Source organism: Saccopteryx leptura, chromosome 13 (assembly GCF_036850995.1).
Source record: "Saccopteryx leptura isolate mSacLep1 chromosome 13, mSacLep1_pri_phased_curated, whole genome shotgun sequence".
Lineage (NCBI taxonomy): Eukaryota > Metazoa > Chordata > Mammalia > Chiroptera > Emballonuridae > Saccopteryx > Saccopteryx leptura.
In genome coordinates, this window is record NC_089515.1 from 36,266,860 (window position 1) to 36,277,291 (window position 10,432).

A 10,432-nucleotide genomic window follows, 5' to 3' on the forward strand; every position below is an offset into this window, starting at 1 on the left:
TGGTGAGCTCGGGGTCTCGAACCTGGGTCCTTCCGCATCCCAGTCCGACACTCTATCCACTGCGCCACCACCTGGTCAGGCTTGGCCATAATTCTTATGGTATGATATGTGGCTGCTCTCTTTGTTTTTCAGCCAGAGTCCTTAGACAACAAATCTAGGGTAAGAAGAAAAGTACACTCAACATTTTGTTAATCATACAAATTAATAATATTTATTACTTGTTATATAGGGGCAATTTCTGGATATCAAGGATATAGGATAGGGCAATGCTCTGTCTCTTTCTTCTCACAAATTCCAGATTTCTTCTTGTTTTATTGCAATATTTCACTGTGTAATATACTAATCACAATACCTAACATTACTTACTTTAGTCTAGGTACATTTAGTTCAATTCAGTTCAAATCAATTCACTTCACTTCGCTTCACGTCAATTCAGTTCATTCGATTCAGTTCTGGTTCAGTTGGGATCAACGTAACTCACATTCTGAAAAGTCTGAGTTTCTGTGGTAGCCCTTCACCTCCTCTTCTGTGATATCACTAAATGATCAGAGATGACATAATTGGTGAGTGTGCTGCCGCTCTTTATTCTGGTGTTCATGCAGACATGGCTAATCAATCGTGATACTTTTTCTTGATAAGTCTTGATTCACCCTAAGACTTTTTTTCCAAACAACACTTCAGACTGGCCGTGATCAGTTAACTGGAGTTGTCTCAGGAGAAATAGCTCAGAAGGCGTTGGGCAAAGAATCAGACGGACCTTGGCCCAAGTGCTGACGGTCAGTTATTGGGTATGCAGTCCCTTTCTCTGTGTCTTAGTCTCTTTCTCTGTTAAAATGGGAATAAGAGCTCTAGAAAAGATCATCCAAGATCAGGGGTCCCCAAACTTTTTACACAGGGGGCCAGTTTACTGTCCCTCAGACCGTTGGAGGGCCGGACTATATAAAAAAAAAAACTATGAACAAATCCCTATGCACACTGCACATATCTTATTTTAAAGTAAAAAAAAAACAAAAAAAAACAAAAAAAACCGGGAACAAATACAATATTTAAAATAAAGAACAAGTAAATTTTTTTTTTTTTCCCCTGTATTTTTCTGAAGCCGGAAACGGGGAGAGACAGTCAGACAGACTCCTGCATGCGCCCGACCGGGATCCACCCGGCACGCCCACCAGAGGGCGACGTTCTGCCCACCAGGGGGTGATGCTCTGCCCCTCCGGGGCGTCGCTCTGTTGTGACCAGAGCCACTCTAGCGCTTGAGGTAGAGGCCGAGGAGCCATCCCTAGCACCCGGGCCATCTTTGCTCCAGTGGAGCCTCGGCTGCGGGAGGGGAAGAGAGAGACAGAGAGGAAGGAGAGGGGGAGGGATGGAGAAGCAGATGGGCGCTTCTCCTGTGTGCCCTGGCCGGGAATCGAACCCAGGACTTCTGCACGCCAGGCCGACGCTCTACCACTGAGCCAACCAGCCAGGGCCAAAGAACAAGTAAATTTAAATCAACAAACTGACCAGTATTTCAATGGGAACTATGGGCCTTCTTTTGGCTAATGAGATGATCAATGTGCTCCTCTCACTGACCACCAATGAAAGAGGTGCCCCTTCCGGAAGTGCGGCAGGGGCCGGATAAATGGCCTCAGGGGGCCGCATGCGGCCCGCGGGCCGTAGTTTGGGGACCCCTGTCCAAGATAATAGATATCAGGCTTTGCAGATGGTATAGGGCTTGACAAATCTAAGCAGTCCTTACTACGATGGTCTCCATAACATTGAGATTTACTGAACCAGCCCAGTGAGGGCAAGCAGGCTCTCCATCTGGGACATTTGTTGCCACTGAAGCTCAGAGCCAATTTTCTCTCTTTAGCTGGAACCTTAGGTGGCGCGTCTGCCCATGAAACAGGTGTTTATTTGAAAACACGGACTGTAAGGCCAGCAGACCTGGCTTTGCATCCCAGATCACTTCCTTCCTAGCTGTGTGGACACACTGCTTTAAGCCATCAGGTTTAGTGTCTCATTTGCAAAACAGAAAAAAATAATTGTATCTCTATTAAAATTAGAAATAATTGTATTTCTATTAATAATTGTATCTCTATTAAAGGGTTACTATGAAATTTAAATGAGCTAATTAAACATGAATCCCAGGGTGTGGCATATGGTGATTGCTCGGTAAATGATGATAAACAGGGTGGGTTGAGGGACAGGTTTCATTACAGTTTAGAATTTGTCCTAGATGGAAAATTTCACACATCTTAAATAGCCCTTCCAAAAGACTTTAAAAACCTTTTTTAATCAATTTCATGAGCTATGAATTTAAAGGATAAGCTTCCCTGCCTTTCTGAATTGGACTCCCCTAAAAAAATACACACACACACACACACACACAGAGAAAATACAGAAAGATGGAGTTGTACCTTTGAAATTCTGCATTGTAACTTGCTCCTCACTGCAGCTCTTCTGCAGCTGAAATTGATGCTATCCATTCTGGAGATTTTGTGTAGGTTCTAGAAGGACTTAGTAAAAAATGAATTCCTTAAAATGCCAGGAGGAATACCTGATTAAACCAAGCTCTTTAATTAAAAAGTTATTCCCCTATATGTTGGTTGAAAGTTTTTTGGCTAGCCTTTTGTTTAAGAAGCCCCATGGAAAATTACTCAGGTGGGTTAAATCTCAGGCAAGCAAAATTATCCTTTATCCTTCGCTCTAAGCAACAAGCCATTTCAGTATTCTAGAAGGTTCCTGGCTTGAGCCACAGAAAGAAATGAGAAGAATTCTTAACATTTCAGAATACTGATGTGGCAGTTTCTTTGAACATTTTTTAAAAGGAGGTTGTTTTTTTTTTTTTTTTAATCATTCAATAGTTTCATTGTTGTACCTGAGCTTTCTTTATCCAGTGATTTACTCTAATTATCTAAATGATTCTAAGGAAGATGATTTCCCCTCCAGTGAGAGCAAAGCAAAGTGATCATAACAGACATGCATGCATATCGCTGTGGGATAGAAAATTGTCTGAATTGTAATAAGTGGCCGCTGTCAAGAGAGAGTCCCTGCTGCCTTTTATACACTGGGGTCTGGCTACATGACTCTGTCTCGATCAGAAGTGTCTGAATATAAAGCGGACTAGTGTTTCTGACAGCCCTGAGTTTTCCAAGCACTGTTGGAGTGCGAGCATTGCCTGGCTACCATGATCTCATCCTGGACTGAACCCCGTGACCATATTTGGGCATCCTTAAAGCTCACTCCATCAATAGAAAATGCATCATAGTGGCCTGAACAGCAGCAGCCGCAGCCCTGAGAGAAAGGCATGGGTAAGGAAGGGTGGGAGACAAGGAGAGGAAGAAAGGCAGATAACCAACGACTGAGAGAAATACTGTATGCTGAGACAAGACCTATTCACTGGCAAGCACAGGGAATAGAACAGAGGCAGAGTGAGATGGAACAGAGAGAGGAGAAAAAGAACACAAGGAATAGAAAGGGAGAGACAGAAGAAGACCCCAAATTAAAATCTATCTAGCTATCATTTACATAAATATATAGGCATGTAGGTATGTGTTTGTTTGTTCATTTTGTTGTCATTGTTTTCCCACCTTTTATTCATTGGTTGATTCAGGGTGTGTGCCCTGACCAGGGAACTGAACCCACAACCACGGCATAGAAGGACATTGCTCCAAGTAACTGAGCCACCTGGTGAGGGACTATATGTATGTATTTGTACATGTGTGTGTGTTTGACCCAATCACACACCAAAAAACCTTGCTGGTTAATGACCTAGTGTTCCCACAGATTTGGAGACGTTTATTTGGTTTGGATGTAGAACATAAGGTATTAGTGAGCTCAACTCAATTACATCAACTCCCTTTCAAGTTTAGGAATAATCGCACCTTAGTGTAACCTAACAAAGGATCAAGAAGTAGAAGTTCTCTTCTCTCGGAAAACTATTCACTCAGCTTTTGTAACCAATTCATGGTCTAATTTACCCTTATCAGAATAAACTCTAAAATAGCACCGATTAGTTTTAGGTTTTTCTTTAACATATACTCCGTTTGTGTCCCTTCAAAGTATATCATTTTTTATTTATTTATTTATTTATTTTTTGTATTTTTCTGAAGTTGGAAACGGGGAGGCAAACAGACTCCCGCATGCGCCCAACTGGGATCCACCCGGCACGCCCACCAGGGGGCGATGGTCTGCCCATCTGGGGCGTCACTCTGTTGCAACCAGAGCCATTCTAGTGCCTGAGGTAGAGGCCACAGAGCCATCCTCAGCGCCCGGGCCATCTTTGCTCCAGATGGCCTGGCTGCGGGAGGGGAAGAGAGAGACAGAGAGGAAGGAGAGGGGGAGGGGTGGAGAAGCAGATGGGCGCTTCTCCCGTGTGCCCTGGCCAGGGATCGAACCCGGGACTCCCGCACGCCAGGCCAACACTCTACCACTGAGCCAACCGGCCAGGGCCCAAAGTATATCATTTAGAAAGCGAAGTGCCAGTCCAGAGAAAACCTTCCCCTTCATTAGCTTCTCGGCCCCCTTTCTCCATTCACCCCACCCCTGCTGGAGAAGGTAGGTGTTCAGGACCTGAGCACTTTAGTTCCTTAATTTTGTGAGAAATTTCATCTCACCTGTGAGGAGCTCTAAACTGCAGCCTTACTCTTGCCTAAAACATGGTAGATATGAGTTGGGGGAAAAAAGTAACTGGTTTTCCTTCATTCTTTATTTCTATTTCTGGCAAGAAAGGGCTTAATTTTCTGGCATAAATTCCTTTCCTGGCTTCATGCCCACAGACCTGGAAGAGTTTAGCTATCAATCCTCTAAAGTTTGATTGATTTGTCATTTTCTGATGCTGGAATGAGTTTGTGAGAGGAAATTTATGAACACATTACCCTAACTGGCAAGAGCCTTGAGTACTTGAGGATTTCCTGAAGAGACACTTCCAAGAACTTTCTGTGGCTTTTTTGTTTTTCCCTAGGATGTGGTGTGATTTTCATGCTCTATTTGTTATAATGCTTTCCTGACGTAAAATACTTATACAGCATAAATAACCTTCCTCTGAAATACTTTGAAACTTCCAATTCTGGAAGTCTGAGCTTAAACTGCCTGCTCTAAATATACTGAAGACAAATTATCCACTGGAAGAAACAGCAAGTTTTTTCTATTGGGCTCAAATAGTACTTTTTACTATGCTTGCTGTTCTTACTATGCCTGGGAACACAGAGTTAGTCTTTATGGTATGGTTGTTGACTGAATAAAAAATAATTACTGGTAGAAATATATTGTTAGATTGTATTTTCTTTGTCCCATTTAGTGTTTTCTTAAAATTTACTTATTTTGTCTGATACTAATATCACCCTTCTGCATATTTTGGTACCATTTACATGGTGTCTCTTTGGCTATATACCTTTATCTTCAACCTCTCTGTGTCATTCTGGTATAAGTGTGTCTCTTATAAACAGCATATAGCTGGGTTTGTATTGTTTTACCCCACAGAAGAGTGTCTATTGATCTTTTTATTTTTATTTTATTTTTTTTTCTGTATTCTGTGACTCTATTCTTTTTGTTTGTTTGTTTGTTTTTCTTTTTTTTTCTTTTTTTTTTTTTCTTTCTGAAGCTGGAAACGGGGAGAGACAGTCAGACAGACTCCCGCATGCACCCAACCGGGATCCACCCAGCACGCCCACCAGGGGCGACGCTCTGCCCACCAGGGGGCGATGCTCTGCCCCTCCGGGGCATCGCTCTGCCGCGACCAGAGCCACTCTAGTGCCTGGGGCAGAGGCCAAGGAGCCATCCCCAGCGCCCGGGCCATCTTTGCTCCAATGGAGCCTTGGCTGCGGGAGGGGAAGAGAGAGACAGAGAGGAAAGGGGGGGTGGAGAAGCAAATGGGCGCTTCTCCTATGTGCCCTGGCCGGGAATCAAACCCGGGTCCCCCGCACGCCAGGCCGACGCTCTACGGCTGAGCCAACCGGCCAGGGCCTTTTTTGTTTTTTTTATAAATAAATTTTTTATTAATTTTAATGGGGTGACATCAATAAATCAGGGTACATATATTCAAATAAAACATGTCCAGGTTATCTTGTCATTCAATTATGTTGTTGATCTTTTTTTTTTTTTTTTTTTTTCATTTTTTCTGAAGCTGGAAACAGGGAGAGACAGTCAGACAGACTCCCGCATGCGCCCGACCGGGATCCACCCAGCACGCCCACCAGGGGGCGATGCTCTGCCCATCCTGGGCGTTGCCATGTTGTGACCAGAGCCACTCTAGCGCCTAAGGCAGAGGCCACAGAGCCATCCCCAGCGCCCGGGCCATCTTTGCTCCAATGGAGCCTCGGCTGCGGGAGGGGAAGAGAGAGACAGAGAGGAAAGCGCGGCGGAGGGGTGGAGAAGCAAATGGGCGCTTCTCCTGTGTGCCCTGGCCGGGAATCGAACCCCGGTCCTCCGCACACTAGGCTGACGCTCTACCGCTGAGCCAACTGGCCAGGGCTTTGTTGATCTTTTAAAGGAGGCATAAAACTGATTATATTTCATTAACTGATTCATATTTATTGATTTGGACACATTTCTGACATTTTATTTCATATTTATACCAATTCATTTACTAATATGTTCAGCAAACATGTCCCCTACTTTCTTGTGGTTTCTTAGATATAAAGTTCTCATAAATTGCATCTGAGTAATGGATGTAACCATGGTGATGTTGATGAATAATGGAAGTGTACCTTTTGACACCATGCCTTGGAGAAAGAATACTACTTGTCTTGAAGTTAATGATGTTTGAACTTGGTAAGTCTTCTTCACAATGATTGCCATCAGAGTCACGCTTAGTTGTGATGGGATTTAACTACTGTAACAATGCTCTGGACTTGGACTCAGCTTAGGGTTTGAATTCACACCTCCCCCCCCCCACACACACACACAAACACACTTGCAGTGTGACTGTGGATATTTAATTAAGTTCTGCACCTGCTAATTTCCTCATCTATTAAAATCCCGGGGTGACTGAGAGACTAAACTGAAGCTCTATGGGAAAGCACTTTCCACAATTCTAAGCTTATTTCAGTCTTAACAATGTCTATATAAAAATAAAACCCCACCTCTCGTGGTTTGTGGTGTGTTTCCTTTTCAGAGCCGGGGTCTGGCTGGTATGCAGGAAAGGAGAAGGCATGTGAGCTATGTTATCTGCTTGTCATCACAAGAGGAGCCAAGTGCAGGCCACAGATTGAAGCACATCCGGAGGAGCAGGAGCAGGAACAGCGGGTGGGCCTTGGATTCCAGGGAAGACTCGGAGATAAGGAAGCTGCCGCGGAGGGGGCTGCTCCGGGGGAGGGGGCTGCGGAATGGCTGGGCCCCTGCTCACCGGGGCCAGGTCCTTTTAGGAGGAGAGAGATGAGGAGGGAATGTGGCTTCCAGAGCCACCAAATAAGGAAGGATGACATCTCTCTCCCCTTCATCCAAGTGTAGATGTCAACAATCAGCGCAACTCACCCCACACCATCTCAGTATCTCCTAAACATGGGTTTGAAAGGACCCAGGACCAGCTCTTACATGAAATAACCGAATATTTAAAAAAATTGGTTGATGATTTTTAACCTCATCCCTCCATCTTTTCCTTCTTTGGCTGTCCATAATTTACCTAGACAGGAGGCCAGCTGTCCTTTGAGGGCAGGGCTTGCTTTAAACATCACAAAGCTCCTGTAATCCTAGCCCCCTCCCACGCCCTGCCCAGAACGATCTGTCCAGGTTGGTGGTTCTGATCTGTTACTAACCCAAACTGACTCCCGAGGGAGCAATTGGGTTGTGCCTCCAGAGGTCATTTCCTTGCCAAACATTCCTTTTCAGTGAGAGGACATTTTTCACCCCCTGGTAAACAATCCGCAGCCTGCACAATGCGAGAAGGATGCCTGTCCCTCTTCAAGCTCTTCCACTTAGTCCTGAGCTGAGTCCAAGCCCAGAGGCGTCAGTCTGCTCTATAAATTCCTTTGTGAAACCCGAGAGCCCCAGCTCCCAAGGAGAGCAAAGACCTTGGAGGGGTTGCAGTTTCCCTCCACCACACAAGAGTTGCTTGTGTTGGCAGAAGAATGTGTCTTTCCAAACAGCCTCTTCCCTTTATTCGTGAATTCAGTTCAGAGAGCGCTGCCAGCCCCCTTCCAACCCGGAGAAGTAACATCACCTCTCTTGCAGGTCTCTGCAGGAGACGGATGGCATGCCTGGGGGACTTTTCTAGTTAAAACGGTCTGCACCTTCTTCTCCAACAGTCACTTTTAAGATGGCATGGCTCCACTTAGCAGGTGGCCAGGAGGTAGAGGCTGAGCTCAACCTGAGCTTTGCTTTACTTTCAATTACCACGCGAGTGTGTGTATGTGTGTGTGTGTGATAGAGAGAGAGAGAGATAGAAAGAGAGAGAGAGAGAGAAGGATAGAAACAAAGAAAGGATGATGAAGGGAGGAAAGAAATGAAAGAAATGGTGAAAGAAAGTAAAAAGAGAAAGAAAGAAACCCTTCCACTACCCTGATTCTCTCCTCCCTTCAAGCTCCTGGGGCATTTTTGTTTTATTCATATGCCAGTCATTTCTTTAATATATGCGTTTCTTCAACCCCATGATTTGGAAATGAAGTAATAAGTCATCAATCGGTAGAATCTTAGAAAACTTTTTAAAAACAACCTATTGTTTTGGTGGCATTATAAGAAATAAAAATGAAGAAAGAAGTCAGCTGTTTGCCTTACTATAAGACTTTCCATTTCGTCATTTATTTGCACGGGGTCTCTTGGATCTCATGACCTTGGAGGTTTAACAAACGTTCGCGTTGGCCCCTGAATCCTTGCGGTGAACGGGTGTGTGCTGACGGATGTCTACATTTTTATACTCTCATAGAAAACATCTTGCCGTTTCCAGTTAGATCGTGGTGGGTGGCGAGAAGGCAGGTTAGGGGTTAAGCCCTCCTGGCTGAGGGACTTCTTCCCTCGCCTCTGCCCACTGGCAGCAGCAGAAGCGGATGCACTGCTAGAGCACTGCCGAGGGAGCCTCCTCCCGGGGCATTCCTGTGGCTCTGAGCGGGGGAGGGGGCTGCAAACACTGCCTGTCGGGGCCGGTGCCCGCAGACTCGCCGGCTCCCGGGCTTCCATCCGTCCGTCCACTGGGACTCCACGCTGGGGCCTCCTTCGTTTTGTTTGCTATTTATTAGATATATGTTTACTGAGTGCCTACTATGTGCCAGGGTCTGTTCTAAGTGCTGGCACACATCAGTGAGAGGAACAGACAAACATCCCTTGCTTCATGAAGCCTAAGTTCTTGGTTTCCTGTTTTACTAAAAGGCTTTTATTTACTTATTTTAAAAGTTGAAACATTAAAGAAATGGAAGGAATAGTACAATAAATACCTGTATACTCTTCACCTAGATTCAATTGTTAATATTTTTAGTGGTACTCTCTTTTTTTCTCACCTTTGTCTCTCTCTCTGTAATATATTTATTATACCCACACATATATAGACAATGTAATATATATATTACATATATATATAATATATATATGGATGCACACACACATATACTTTTTTTGCTGAACCATTTGAATGCAAGTATCATGCTACTTCACTCCTAAATAATTTAGAATGTATCTCCTTAGAATAAGGACACCCTCCTATATTACCTCCCAATCATTATTACATATAAGAAAACTATCATCAATGTTGTTTTAAATAAGCCTATATTTAAATTTCTTTAACTGTCCCAAAAATCTATTTTATGGCTTTTTTTTTTAAATTACAGGATCTAACCAAAGTTCATGCATTTTGTTTGATTGTTCTAGCTCCTTAGTTTATAGAACAATCCCACACTCCTTTTTTTTTTTTTTTCTGAAGTTGGAAACGGGGAGGCAGTCAGACAGACTCCCACATGCGCCTGACCGGGATCCACGCGGCACACCCACGGGGGGGGGTGCTCTGCCCATCTGGGGCATTGCTCTGTTGCAACCAGAGCCATTCTAGCACCTGAGGCAGAGGCCACAGAGCCATCCTCAGCGCCCGGGCCAACTTTGCTCCAATGGAGCCTTGGCTGCGGGAGGGGAAGAGAGACAGAGAGAAAGGAGAGGGGAGAGAAAGGAGAAGGGGAGGGGTAGAGAAGCAGATGGGCGCTTCTCCTGTGTGCCCTAGCCAGGAATCGAACCCGGGACTCCTGCACGCCAGGCCAATGCTCTACCACTGAGCCAATCGACCAGGGCCACCACACTCCTTTTTTGTTTGGCTTTTCAAGTCATTGGTCTTTCTGAAGAACCCAACTAGTCTTGTTAAATATCCAACATTCTGGATTTGTCTGAATGTTGTCCATGATTGGATTCAGGTTCAACATTTTTGTTCAGAATGTTGCATAAGTAATGGTGTGGATTTCTTAATGCAACACTTCAAGAAATGCATAATGTCAAATTGTCCCACAGGAACAGGCTACATAAACATTTGTTGAATGAA

The 10,432-nt window shown here is 44.5% G+C and overlaps 1 long non-coding RNA gene across 1 annotated transcript; it reads right to left on the bottom strand.

Annotated features, from left to right (window-relative positions):
- Window positions 1-239: 239 nt before the first annotated feature.
- LOC136384954 (uncharacterized) lies at window positions 240-3,003 on the bottom strand. Its single transcript, XR_010747674.1, has 3 exons — window positions 2,861-3,003; window positions 2,400-2,498; window positions 240-537 (listed from the first exon to the last, which is right to left on the bottom strand). It is a non-coding gene; the product is annotated as an uncharacterized lncRNA (long non-coding RNA).
- Between the last annotated feature and the right edge of the window lie 7,429 nt (window positions 3,004-10,432).